This window comes from Pristiophorus japonicus, chromosome 9 (genome assembly GCF_044704955.1).
Source record: "Pristiophorus japonicus isolate sPriJap1 chromosome 9, sPriJap1.hap1, whole genome shotgun sequence".
Classification (NCBI taxonomy): Eukaryota; Metazoa; Chordata; class Chondrichthyes; family Pristiophoridae; genus Pristiophorus; species Pristiophorus japonicus.
Genome location: NC_091985.1, coordinates 213,665,373 through 213,678,897, shown reverse-complemented (window position 1 = coordinate 213,678,897; position 13,525 = coordinate 213,665,373). Strand labels below are relative to the sequence as shown.

Sequence of the window (13,525 nt, the reverse complement as noted above, 5' to 3'; positions counted from 1 at the left end):
TGTACATCGTGTCTCTGCGGACACGTTCCATTTTGGACATCCAGACAAAGTGGAAGATGGCCCGGGTGACTGCTGCGGCACAGGAGCGAGAGATGGGCCAGACCTGTGCCACGTGCAGCAAACCCGAGAGCACCTCACTCCTGATGACCAGGTTCTTTCCTGCCATGGAGAGGAAGCGCAGCTTCCACCATCCCAGTTTTTGCTTCACTTTGGCGATACGCTCTTCCCAGTTTTTGGCGCATGCCCCGTCCGCTCCGAACCATATTCCCAACACCTTCAGGTAATCTGGCTTAACGGTGAAGGGGATAAAGGATCGCTCGGTTGCCAAAGAACATGGCCTCGCTTTTGCTGCGATTGACCTTTGCTCCCGAGGCCAGTTCAAACTGGTCGCAGATTGTGAGCAATCTGCGGACCGACTGCGGATCCGAGCAAAAGATGGCCACATCATCCACATACAGAGAGGTCTTGACCTGAGCGCCTCCGCTGTCTGGGATCGTCACCCGTCTAATGCCCGCATCCTTCCTGATGGACCCGGCAAAGGGCTCGATACAACACACAAACAAGACAGACGAGAGAGGACAGCCTTGCCTGACTCCAGATCTGATCAGAAAGCTTTCAGTTTCCCACCCGTTGATTAGAACTGTGCTACAGTTATACAGGGTATTGGTGAGACCACACCTGGAATACTGCGTGCAGTTTTGGTTTCCATATTTCCGAAAGGATATACTTGCTTTGGAGGCAGTTCAGAGAAGGTTCACTAGGCTGATTCCAGAGATCAGGGGGTTGACTTATGAGGAATTCAAATGAATGAGAGGTAATAGTATCGAAACGTATAAAATTATGAGGGGGCTTGACAAGGTGGATGCAGAGAGGATGTTTCCACTGATGGGGGAGACTAGAACTAGAGGGCATAATCTCAGAAGGGATTATCTCAGAAGGGGCCGCCCATTTAAACAGAGATGAGAAGGAATTTCTTCTATCAGAGGCTTATAAATCTGGAATTTGCTGCCTCGGAGAGCTGTTGATTTTTGGACATTGAATAAATTTAAGACAGAAATAGACAGTTTCTTGAGTGATAAGGGGTTATGGGGAGCGGGCGGGGAAGTGGAGCTGAGTCCATGATCAGATCAGTCATGATCTTATTGAATGGCGGAGCAGGCTGAAGAGTCATACTCCTATTTCTTATGTTTAGCTCTGTCAAGCCCGTGTGGTGGCTGGTGTGCAAAGACCACCACACGTGAAAACAATCCACGCACAGGCATCCTCCCACGCTCCAAGATTTAGTTCGGGATCTGGAGTTTTAAGATTCTTCTGAAAGCTGGCGACCCCCAGGTGGGCAAGTTAACTCCCACAAACAAATGCTTTAGTACGACATTCACAACTACAACAAGTACAACCAATACCCAAATCACCAGTAGTTATTACAACCTGTATAAAACCACACCTACTACATAACGCAAAGATCAGTCTGTTTTTGAACAATAAGACAGCCCCACTAAAGCAGGGCCTCGAAAAATTAATTAAAACTCTGAATGTTACTCTCCACGGAAATCTTTAGTAAAAGGCGAAAGATTTATACGATCTGAAGAGAAACCAGAGTATACTAATTATTCACGCGCAGCTCCTCGCCCCCAAGCGACGGCTTGCCTCTTTAACGTTGTGCTGAGCCGCTAGAACTAACTTCTAGAAAAGATATATTACCACAAATCAATACAGCGCGAGGGAAAGTAACTGAAAACTTCAGTGTCCGTGAAAATCAGTTAAACCTGAAGTTTATTTTAGTCTCTTGCTAAGTATTATGAAGAACATTGTGGGTATGTAAATGAGCTTGAGCTTTGTGTGGGCTGGGTTTACAGTGACGTGTCCAATTCTTCGGTACAACTTTACTTCGGGTTTTTATTCTCTCTCGGTGTGTTTGAAGCTTAAGGTAAACATTTTGGATCAGTGCGGTTTCTGCTAGTGAGCAAACGTGTTTTAGTTCATACAGGAAGCCATTAACACAATGAGAGCAGACACAGCTCAGAGCCGTGCACTGTCCACGTCTAGTATCTATTCCACTGATTTCAATGATATAAACCAGACTTGTTGATGTATTAGTCTGAATTTTTTAAAATTTAAAATTATACTTTATTCATATAAAAATTTGTACAGTACATTCAAAAGCAGTTCAGTACATTTAGCTGCGGTCAGCAATCCCACACACTACATTTGGCTGCTGACGGCAGTTCCGTTGGATACATTTTCTTGCTTTTCATTTCAAGTACAATTCGGTACAATACGGGATACATTGTAGTACATTCGCCAAATTACATTACATGTGTCACTATACAGTCCACGGAATGGGTGACAGTACATTTACATTTTTTTTTCTTTTCAACGTGCATTACGAAACAGACCTTGCATTGTACATAGCACGACATAGGTGTTTACAGATCATGGTGCTCCATGTACACAAAAAAGAATTACAAGTACGGCCCGAGGGGAGTTTTGTACTGATTCCTGCCCCTCGGTTTACCGTGGCAGAAGGGCTTTAAACTGTGGCCCTTCCCCACCGTGCCTTTGCGGCGGCTGCACCAATTTTAAGTGCGTCCCTCAGCACGTAATCCTGGATCTTGGATTGCGCCAGTCTGCAACACGCAGACGTGGACATCTCCTTGCTCTGGAAGACCAGCAAGTTTCGGCTAGACCAAAGAGCGTCTTTGACCGAGTTGATGGCCCTCCAACAGCAGGTAATGTCTGTCTCGGTGTGTGTCCCTGGGAACAGCAAGTAGAGCACAGAGTCTAGTGTTACGGAGCTGCTCGGGATGAACCTCGACAGCAACCATTGCATCTCTTTCCAAACCTGCCTTGCGAAGGCGCAATCCTGAAGGAGATGCGTGACAGTCTCGTCCGCCCCGCAGCCAACTCGGGGGCACCGTGCCATGTTGCTGAGACGTCGGCTGTGCATGAACGCTCTGATGTGTAAGGCCCTCCTCACTGCCAACCAAGCTACGTCTTGGCGCTTGTGTGAAAGCTCTAGCGATGAGACGTTCTGCCAAACGAGTTTAACAGTCAAAAAATTCCAGAAGATTCGTCAAGCATGATTTCTCTTTTATAAATCCATGCTGACTTGGACCGATCCTGTCACTGCTTTCCAAATGTGCTGCTATTTCATCCTTAATGATTGATTCCAACATTTTCCCCACTGCTGATGTCAGGCTAACCAGTCTATAATTACTCGTTTTCTCTCTCTCTCCTTTTTAAAAAAGTGGTGTTATATTAGCTACCCTCCAGGTCCATAGGAACTGATCCAGAGTTGATAGACTGTTGGAAAATGTTCAACTATCAGGCACCAGGATTTATCGGCCTTCAATCCCATCAATTTCCCTAACACAATTTCCCGCCTAATAAGGATATCATTACGTTTCTCCTTCTCGCTAGACCCACTGTCCCCTAGTACATTCGGAAGGTTATTTGTGTCTTCCCTCGTGAAGACAGAACCGAAGTATTTGTTAAATTGGTCTGCCATTTCTTTGTTCCCAATTATAAATTCACCTGAATCTGACTGCAAGGGACCTACGTTTGTCTTCACTAATCTTTTTCTCTTCACATATTTACGAAAGCTTTTAAAGTCAGTTTTTATGTTCCCTGAAAGCTTCCTCTCGTACTCTATTTTCCCCCTCTTAATTAAACCCTTAGTCCTCCTCTGATGAATTCTAAATTTCTCCCAGTCCTCAGGTTTGTTGCTTTTTCTAGCCAATTTATATGCCTCTTCCTTGGTTTTAGCACTATCCTTAATTTCCCTTGTTAGCCACAGTTGAGCCACCTTCCCCATTTTATTTTTTACTTCAGACAGGGATGTACAAGAGCTGAAGTTCATCCATGTGATCTTTAAATGTTTGCCATTGCTTATTCACCATCAACCCTTTAAATATCCTTTGCCAATCTATTCTAGCCAATTCACGCCTCATACCGTCTAAGTTACCTTTCCTTCTGCTGTGTATCTGTAAAGCATGCACTCCCATGTTCCACCGGCAGGGAGCTCATCCCCTGAAGTCCCAAGGGATCCAGCATCCCTTGGGAGCACTGTAAATAAGCTGGCCCCTCAGACCTGTTCCTCACTCTGGAGTGTCTTATTAAAGACTGAGGTCACTGTTACTTTAACCTCCCTCTGTGCAGTCTCATCTGTGTTAGGAACACAATAACTGGTGGCGAGAATACGAATCCAACGCAAAGATGCAGCAAACAGTGGGCATCCTGGAGAAGGTCTCGGAGGGTGAGGACTGGGAAGCCTTTGTCGAATGGCTAGACCAGTACTTTGTAGCCATGGAGCTGGACGGAGAAGGAAGCGTTGAAAAAAGGAGAGCGATTCTCCTCACACTCTGCAGGGCACCGACCTACAGCCTCTTGAAGAATCTTCTGGCTCCCGTGAAACCCACAGATAAGTCATATGAGCTGTGTACACTGGTTCGGGAGCATCTTAACCCGAGGGAGAGCGTGCAGATGGCAAGGTATCAGTTCTACACGTGCCAGCGATCTGAAGGTCAGGAAGTGGCGAGCTATGTTGCCGAGCTAAGGCGACTTGCAGGACAATGTGAGCAAATGCTCAGAGACTTATTTGTACTGGGCATTGGCCACGAGACTATCCTATGAAAACTTTTGACTGTAGAGACACCGACCCTCAGTAAGGCCATTGCGATAGCACAGGCATTTATGTCCACCACTGATAACAGCAAACAAATCTCTCAGCACACAAGTGCGAGCAATGTTCATAAATTAACTGGAACTGTGTTTGCGAGCAGAAATGTGCAGGGCAGAACCCACGAGCCCGCAACTGCCAGCAGGCTTCAGGTGGCCCAGATGACTCAGAGTCCCCAACAAAGGATGAATGCAAGGCAATTCACACCTTGTTGGCGTTGTGGAGGCTTGCATTCAGCCTATTCATGAAGCTTCAAAGGGTATGTTTGCAAGAGCTGTGGAACAATGGGGCACCTCCAACGAGCTTGCAAACGAGCTGCAAACTCTGCAAAACCTGCTAACCACCTCGTGGCAGAGGAAGATCAGTCCATGGCGTATCAAAGCAATTTCGAGCCTCAGAGAGAGGAGGCAGATGCTGAAGTACACGGGGTGCACATATTTTCGACAAAATGTCTACCTATAATGCTAAACGTAAAATTGAATGGCTTACCTGTAGCCATGGAATTGGACACTGGTGCAAGCCAATCAATCATGAGTAAAAAGATGTTTGAGAGACTGTGGTGCAACGAGGCATTCAGACCATCCCTGAGCCCCATCCACACAAAACTGAGAACGTACAGCAAAGAGCTTATCACCTGTCCTGGGCAGCACCATGGTCAAGGTCACCTACGAGGGCACAGTGCATGAACTGCCACTCTGGATTGTCCCGGGCGATGGCCACACACTGCTTGGAAGGAGCTGGCGGGGCAAAATCCGCTGGAACTGGGATGACATCCGAATGCTATCACATGTTGATGAGACGTAATGTACCCAGGTTCTTAACAAATTTCCTTCCCTTTTTGAGCCAGGCATTGGAAACGTTTCTGGGGCGAAGGTGCGGATCCACTTGGTCCCAGTGGAATGACCCATTCACCACAAGGCGCGATGAGGGAGAGAGTGGAAATTGAGCTGGAGAGGCTGCAATGCGAGGGCATCATCTCCCCTGTGGAATTCAGTGAGTGGGCCAGCCTGGTTGTTCCAGTACTCAAAAGTGATGGCACAGTCAGGATTTGTGACGATTATAAAGTAACTATTAATCGTTTCTCGCTACAGAACCAATACCCACTACCTAAGGCAGATGACCTATTTGTGACGCTGGCAGGAGGCAAGACATTCACCAAGCTCGACCTGACTTCAGCCTACATGATGCAGGAGCTGGAGGAGTCTTCGAAGAGCCTCACCTGCATCAACACGCACAAGGGACTATTCATCTACAACAGATGCCCGTTTGGAATTCGGTCAGCTGCAGCGATCTTCCCGAGAAACATGGAAAGCCTACTCAAGTCGGTACCACACATGGTGGTCTTTCAGGAAGACGTATTGGTCACAGGTCGGGACACCGCCAAGCACCTACAAAACCTGGAGGAGTTCCTCCAGCGACTGGATCACATAGGGCTGCGGCTGAAGAGGTTGAAATGCATCTTCATGGCAACAGAAGTGGAGTTTTTGGGGAGAAAGATCACGGCGGATGGCATTCGGCCCACAGATGCCAAGACACAGGCTATCAGGAATGCACCCAGGCCACAGAACATCACGGAGCTGCGGTCGTTCCTGGGACTCCTCAACTATTTTGGTAACTTCCTACCGGGGTTAAGCACCCTTGTAGAGCCCCTACATGTGTTATTGCGCAAAGGTGAGAACTGGGTATGGGGGAAAAAACCAAGTAATTGCTTTTGAGAAAGCCAGAAACATTTTAGGCTCCAACAAGATGCTTGTATTGTATAACCCGTGTAAAAGACTTGTGCTAGCCATGAACTCATTGAATGGCGGTGCAGGCTAGAAGGGCTGAATGGTCTGCTCCTGCACCTATTTTCTATGTTTCTATGTTTCTATGTGACGCATCGTCGTATGGAGTCGGGTGTGTATTACAACAAGCTTACATTGCGGGGAAGTTGTAAGCTGTCGCCTATGCTTCCAGGAGCTTGTCTATGGCTGAGAGGGCCTACAGCATGATTGAGAAAGAGGCATTAGTGTGTGTGTTCAGGGTAAAGAAAATGCATCAGTACCTGTTTTGCCTCAAATTTGAGCTGGAAACCGATCACAAGCCCCTCACATCCCTGTTCTCTGAAAACTAGGGGATAAATACTCATGCCTCAGCCCACATACAAAGGTGGGCACTCGCACTATCAGCGTATAACTATACCATCCGCCACAGGCCAAGCACCGAGAACTGCGCGGATGCTATCAGTTGGCTACCATTGCCCACCACGGGGGTAGAAATGGCGCAGCCTGCAAACTTGTTGATGGTGGCGCAGCCCACAGACTTGTTGATGGTCATGGAAGTGTTTGAAAATGATAAATCACCTGTCACGGCCGCCAGATTAGGACTTGGACCAGCCAAGATCCTCTGCTGTCCCGAGTAAAAAACTGGTTACTGCATGGGAGCTGGGCCAGCATCCTCGGTGAAATGCAAGAGCCAATCAAGCCATTCCAGCGGTGAAAGGATGAGTTGTCCATTCAGGCAGACTGCCTGTTGTAGGGTAACTGAATAGTGCTGCCAAAAAAGGGCAGGGAGATGTTAATCTCGGATCTTCACAGCACACACCCGGGTATAGTAATGATGAAAGCGATAGCCAGGTCCCACGTGTGGTGGCCTGGTATCGACTCTGACTTAGAGTCCTGTGTATGACAATGCAGCATATGTGCTCAGTTGAGCAACGTGCCCAGAGAGGCACCACTAAGTTTGTGGTCCTGGCCCTCCAGACCATGGTCGAGGATCCATGTCGACTATGCAGGCCCGTTTCTCGGTAAAATGTTCCTGGTGGTGGTGGATGCTTTTTCAAAATAGATTGAATGTGAAATAATGTTGGGAAGCAACACCACCACCATCATTGAAAGACTGAGGGTCATGTTTGCCACCCACGGCCTGCCTGACATACTGGTCAGTGACAACGGGCCATGTTTTACCAGTGCTGAATTTAAAGAATTCATGACCCGCAATGGGATCAAACATGTCACCTCGGCTCCGTTTAAACCAGCCTCCAATGGGCAGGCAGAGCGGGCAGTACAAACAATCAAACGGAGCCTTAAACGAGTAACAGAAGGCTCACATCAAACCCGCCTGTACCGAGTACTACTCAGCTACCGCACGAGACCGCACTCACTCACAGGGGTGCCTCCGGCTGAGCTACTCATGAAAAGGACACTTAAAATCAGACTCTCGCTGGTTTACCTCAACCTGCAGGCGGCAGCAACAAAATGTAAACAATGGTCGCGCCACTGTGTCATGGGAAATTGATCTGAATGACCCTGTGTATGTGCTAAACTATGGACATGGTCCCAAGTGGATTGCGGGCATGGTGATAGCTAATGAAGGGAGTAGGGTGTTTGTGGTCAAACTAGACAATGGACAAATTTGCAGAAAGCACCTGGACCAAACGTGGCTGCAGTTCACAGACTGCCCTGAACAACCCACAGCAGACATCAACTTTTTCGAGCCCACAACACACACTCAACAGATCAATGACACCACGCCGGACCAGGAAAGCGAACCCATCACGCCCAACAGCCCAGTAAGGCCAGGCTCACCTCGCAGCCCTGCAGTGCAAACAACATGCCAGCCCAGCGAGGGCACAGCCAACACACCAGAACAGACATTTATACTGAGGCGGTCCACTAGGGAAAGAAAGGCTAAGCATGGGCAAGGAAACCTCCGACTGATTACCACCTACCGCTCTCCCTCAGCTGGTGAATCAGTACCCCACTATATTGAACACCACTTGAAAGAAGCACTGAGAGTAGCAAGGATTGATTGAGTCCTGAAGGACATAGCTGCCAGATTGGGCCTGCGACACAATCATCACAGCCCCAGGAGATAGCTGCAGGGGTTTCTCAGGGCAGTGCCCTAGGCCCAATCATCTTGAGCTGCTTCATCAATGACCTTCCCTATGACCATCATAAGATCAGAAGTGGGAATGTTTGCTGATGACTGCACAGTGTTCAATGCCATTCGCAACTATTCCGATAATGAAGCAGTCCATACCCACATGCAGCAAGATCTGGATGAGATTCAGGCTTGGGCTGATAAGTGGCAAGTAACATTCACGCCACACAAGTGCTATCTCCAACAAGCCAGAGTCTAACCATCATCCCATGACATTCGATGGCATTACCATCGCCGAATCCCCCACCATAAGCATCCTAGGAGTCCATTGACCAGAAATGTAAATGGACCAGCCAAAAAAATAATGTGGGCAACAAGAGCCGGTCAGAGGCTGGGCATTCTGCGGCAAGTGTCTCACCTCCTGATTTCCCAAAGCCTTTACACCATCTACAAGGCACAAGTCAGGAGTGTGATGGAATGCTCTCCACTTGCCTGGATGAGTGCAACTGCAACAACACTCAAGAAGCTCGACACTATCCAGGGCAAAGCAGCCTGCTTGATTGGCATCCCATCCACCACCTTAAACATTCACTCCCTCCATCACCGACATACTGTGGCTGTCATGTGTACCATCTACAAGATGCACTGAAGCAATTCACCAAGGCTTCTTTGGCAGCACCTCCCAAACCCACAACCTCTACCACCTAGAAGGACAAGGTCAGTAGGCGATTGGGAACACCATTACCTCCAAGTACCCCTCCAAGTAACACACCATCCTTATTGGAAATATATCGCCGTTCCTTCATCGGCGCTGGGTCAAAATCATGTAACTCCCTCCCTAACAGTACTACGGGAGTTCCTTCACTAACTGCAATGGCACCAGCGACCTTAAAGACTTGCACGGGATTTGGACCAGCAAGCGCCAAATCCAGGTCACCATGAAAGTGGATGCCTGCAAAACTATCCTGCACCCACCCCCTCCAGCTTTGCCATCGGAGGAAGTCGGGGCTACATGGTGTACGCTGGCCAACCCAACATGTGCTGGACCTGCGGGAAGGCAGACCATGTGGCGGAAAGCTGCAAAACTGTCATCTGCCGAAACTGCAAGAACGAAGGCCACCAGACAAAGGACTGTAAGGATACCAAGTGCTGCAACCTCTGTGGTCTGGCTGGGCACCTTTACAAAAACTGCCCCAAACACAACTTCAGCTATGTGCAGGCAGCAAAGAACATTGCACGAGAGGAGGAGGAAGCTGAGGAACACAACGCTCCAGAGGAGACCTACACCCTCCCCCGACCAGTGCCCTGGGCAAAGAAGCAATCACCCTCGTGGACTCGGAACAAGTCAGGGAGGAAGAGAAGCCTGCTACGGCGAGCTGCAAAACACCAGCACCCAGCAGTGAAGCTCTCCCCCAGCGCACCGAGTCCAGGAACGAGGAGACAGCAGATGATGAAGCGGGATGGGAGACCATCAAGAAAAAGGCCCGCTAGCGTAAGGAGAACAGGCAAGCAAGGGCCCCTGCGGAAACGAAAGGGAAGAGGCGGCTAACGTCCACAACAGACAGCAGTGACGGCAGCTCGTCTGATGATGAAAGGCGAGACAAAGCCCCTCACTACCGCCACCAGAACAAGAGGCAATACGCCAACCCACAGCCACAGGCGACCGGGAGCAGTGAAGTGACCAGCACAGCCCCGCTCCGGAAACCCGGGCGCAGCGAAGCACCCAGCTCACATGAGCTCCGGAACACCGGGAGCAAAGAAGCGACCAATGCAGACCAGCTCCGGGACAACGGGAGCAGTGAAGTGCCCAGCACACCCCACCTCCGGAATACCGGGAGCGACACAGCAATCGAAGCACACCAGCTCGAGAGCGCTGCGACTGATGAAAAGAGGGAACCACCAACACCAGGCGAGGACAGTGCAGAGGACATATCGGACTTTCTGACAACACTGCACCAGTTCCCCGGTCGAAACACTCCCACGGCAGAGGACGACAGGGGACTGGTGCAGAGGACTAGCAGAGTGAACAAGGGAGACCCAGTGGATGTGGTGTATTTGGACTTTCAAAAGGCTTTTGACAAGGTCCCGCACAAGAGATTGGTGTGAAAAATCAAAGCGCATGGTATTGGGGTTAATGACTGACGTGGATAGAGAACTGGTTGACAGAAGGAAGCAGAGAGTTGGGATAAACGGGTCCTTTTCAGAATGGCAGGCAGTGACTAGTGGAGTGCCGCAGGGCTCAGTGCTGGGATCCCAGCTCTTTACAATATACATCAATGATTTAGATGAAGGAATTGAGTGTAATATCTCCAAGTTTGCAGATGACACTAAACTGGGTGGCGGTGTGAGCTGTGAGGAGGACACTAAGAGGCTTCAGGGTGACTTAGACAGGTTAGGTGAGTGGGCAAATGCATGGCAGATGCAGTATAATGTGGATAAATGTGAGGTTATCCATTTTGGGGGCAAAATCATGAAGGCAGAATATTATCTGAATGGCAGCAGATTAGGAAAAGGGGAGGTGCAACGAGACGTGGGTGTCATGGTACATCAGTCATTGAAAGTTGGCATGCAGGTACAGCAGGCGTTGAAGGCGGCAAATTGTACGTTTGCCTTCATAGCTAGGGGATTTGAGTAGAGTAGCAGGGAGATCTTACTGCAGTTGTACAGGGCCTTAGTGAGGCCTCACCTGGAATATTGTGTTCAGTTTTGGTCTCCTAATCTGAGGAAGGACGTTCTTGCTATTGAGGGAGTGCAGCGAAGGGTCACCAGACTGATTCCAGGGATGGCTGGACTGTCATATGAGGAGAGACTGGATCAACTGGGCCTTTATTCACTGGAGTTTAGAAGGATGAGAGGGGATCTCATAGAAACATATAAATTCTGACTGGATTGGACAGGTTAGATGTGAGAAGAATGTTCCCGAAGTTGGGAAGTCCAGAACCAGGAGACATAGTCTTAGGATAAGGGGTAGGCCATTTAGGACTGAGATGAGGAGAAACTTCTTCACTCAGAGAGTTGTTAACCTGTGGAATTCCCTGCCACAGAGAGTTGTTGTTGCCAGTTCATTGGATATATTCAAGAGTGAGTTAAATATGGCCCTTACAGCTAAGGGGATCAAGGGGTATGGAGAGAAAGCAGGAAAGTGGTACTGAGGGAGTGATCAGCCATGATCTTATTCAATAGCACTTCAGGCTCGAAGGGTCAAATGGCCTACTCCTGCATCTATTTTCTATATTTCTATGCTTCTATGTTTCCAAGGGATCCAATTAGAAAACTGGTGTTGGAAATAGATGTGACCTAATTTGATCCCATGTCAGGCATTTTCAGGCAGACTCCAGAGCTCACAGTGCTAACACTAATTGCTTAAGAAGGGAAAAAGGGATATGCCGAGTAATTACAGGCATGGCAGCCTAGCCTCAGTGGTGGGAAGATTATTGGAAAACTTCTGAAAGACAGGACAAATCTACATTTGGAAAGACAAGGATTAATTAGGGACAGCCAGCACGGATTTGTTAAGGGAAGATCGTGTTTGACTAATCTGATTGAATTTTTTGAGGAGGTAACCGGGAGGGTCGATGAGGGTAGTGTAGTATATCTGGACTTTAGCAAAGCTTTTGATAAGGTCCAACATGGTAGACTGGTCAAGAAAATTAAATCCCATGGGATCTCGGGCAAAGTGGCAAGTTGAATCCCAAATTGGCTCAGAGGTAGGAAGCAAAGGATAATGGTTGATGGATGTTTTTGTGACTGGAAGGATGTTTCCAGTGGGGTTCCACAGGGCTCAGTACTGGGTCCCTTGCTTTTTGTGGTATACATCAATGATCTAGATTTGAATATAGTGAGTATGACTAAGAAGTTTGCAGACAACACTAAAATTGGCTGTGTGATTGATAATGAAGAGGAAAGTCATCGACTGCAGGAGGATATCAATCTACTGGTCAGGTGGGCAGAGCAGTGACAAATGGAATTAATTTAGAGAAGTATAAGATAATGCACTTTGGGAGGGTTAATAATAAAAGGGTATACACATTAAGTGGCAGGCCACTTAAAAGTGTAGATGAACAAAGGGACCTTGGACTGCATATCTATACATCCCTGAAAGTAGCCGGCCAGGTGGATAAGGTGGTTAAGAAGGCATACAGAATGGTTGCCTTTATTGGCCGAGGCTTAGAAAACAAGAGCAGGGAGGTCATGCATAAATTGTATAATATGCTGGTTTGGCTACAGCTGGAGTACTGCGTGCAGTTCTGATCGCCATATTATAGGAAGGACGTGATTGCACTAGAGAGGGCGCAGAGGAAATTTACTAGGATGCTGCCTGGAATGGAGAATACATGGAGGGATTGGATAGGCTGGGTGGCCAAACTGGCGGCACAAAAGATTGAAGGCTTTGGCCAAAACGCAAGTGTTATATATGTATACTTGCATTTACTCTGTACAGCCACAAGACAGCTCAACCCCTGGAGTTCCAAGGGATCCCATAATCCCTTAGGAGCACAGATATTTAAAGAGGCTTCACTGGTTCGAGAGGCACTCTGGAGACCTGCAATAAAAGACTACGGTCATACGTTGCTTTGAGCTCACAGTGTTCAGTCTGACTCTTTCTCCATACACAACAACTGGCGACAAAGTACAGATAGCGAAGCCAAAGATGCATGAACAGTCGGCATCCTGGAGAAATTTTTAAAGGGAGATGATTGGGAAACCTTTGTGGTGTGACTCGACCAATACTTCGTGGCCAACGAGCTAGATGCGGAAGAGAGTGCTGCCAAACGTAGAGCGATCCTCCTCACCGTCTGTGGGGCACCAACATATGGCTTCATGAAGAATCTGCTCACTCCAGTGAAACCCACGGAGAAATTGTATGACGATTTGTGTACAGTGGTCCGAGAGCATTTGAACCCGAAGGAAAGTGTTCTGATGGCGAGGTACCAGTTCTACACCTACAAAAGGTTGAAGGCCAGGAAGTGGCGAGTTACGTCACCG

General features: G+C 48.3%; 1 non-coding gene and 1 pseudogene across 1 annotated transcript; one reads left to right on the top strand and one right to left on the bottom strand.

Annotated features, from left to right (window-relative positions):
* Positions 1-13,525, top strand: part of LOC139274114 (zinc finger protein 585A-like) — a 452,513-nt pseudogene that overhangs the window by 140,602 nt on the left and 298,386 nt on the right.
* Positions 1,489-1,602, bottom strand: LOC139274414 (U5 spliceosomal RNA). The gene has a single exon (XR_011595473.1). It is a non-coding gene; the product is annotated as a U5 spliceosomal RNA (small nuclear RNA).